Consider the following 1,085-nt stretch of genomic DNA (forward strand, 5'->3'; position numbering starts at 1 on the left):
CACAGTGATCTTAAGGCACCCCTGGACTGCCACTCCAGGGGCACTACTCCATAGGCTTTCAAGACCTACCCTGGCCCACAGCCTAGACCACGACAGCCCCCACCGCAGACAGAAAAGGCATGAGGTTCAGGAAGCTTGGTGAGAGTCCCTGCCCCGTAGGCTCCACCGCACTCCCATCACCCCTTCCAGTTTCACATTCGGGTAAATGGATACTAGCCACTCCCCCCTTCCGTACAAAAGGGGAGTAAGCGTTCCCCTACCCAAATAACTGTCAGCAGCTAGAGCTACCACAATCCAGGCCAGAAGGCCAGGGACCCGACCCTTCAGCCAGACCAAAATGCAGCACCCATCCCTACCAGGAGCACCCTTCCAGACGGCTCAGACTCAACCATTGGCCGGTCCCCAGTATACTTTCGGGCAACACGGCGTAGTCCCTGCTGAGTATCGCCTTTCCAGGTACTATGACACCATTGGATTTGCTGGCCCTCCCCAACGAGAGTGACACAGTGCCTCCCCTGGAAACTGATAAGAACAGATACTACACTTGATCTTAGCCAAAAGGCCGAGAAGCGAACCACTTCCTGGCTTTTTGTTGTGTCACATACCACTGGGTTAATATTTTTATTATGATGTTTCTTGGGGTTTTGTGCTTAATGAGCACTTGTGGGCTAAAATACATGCCTTTTCCCATTGAGCGTCGCTAATTCTGATTCCAAGATCTAGTTCCCAGTTTTCTCTATGTTTGTTGTTGTCTTTGTGGGTTGACTGGTTCAACCATGAACCTGCCAGGGAGGTTGTTTTTAGTACTGGGGACCTCTTGTAACAGATAGATTCCAAGGGTTTCATGGCTTGGCAGTACGAAGTCAACTTCAAACTCTTGCTAAATTCAAAAACAAAAGACCTCAGAAAATGGACTCCGATATTATTTTTCTGGTTTGGCAGAGCATTAATACTAAAAATGACGATCCTTCCAAGGCCACTGTATTTCTTTAACGCCTTACCTATACAAATTCCCAACTCATTCTTTACCAAACTTTTAGGCCTTCAAAGACGGTTCTTATGGGCAGATAAAAAATCCAGAATAC

The 1,085-nt window shown here is 48.1% G+C and overlaps 1 pseudogene; it reads right to left on the reverse strand.

Annotated features, from left to right (window-relative positions):
- Positions 1-469: 469 nt before the first annotated feature.
- On the reverse strand, positions 470-574 carry LOC141124351 (U2 spliceosomal RNA; annotated as a pseudogene).
- Between the last annotated feature and the right edge of the window lie 511 nt (positions 575-1,085).

The sequence above is a fragment of the Aquarana catesbeiana genome, linkage group LG01 (genome assembly GCF_042186555.1).
Source record: "Aquarana catesbeiana isolate 2022-GZ linkage group LG01, ASM4218655v1, whole genome shotgun sequence".
Lineage (NCBI taxonomy): Eukaryota > Metazoa > Chordata > Amphibia > Anura > Ranidae > Aquarana > Aquarana catesbeiana.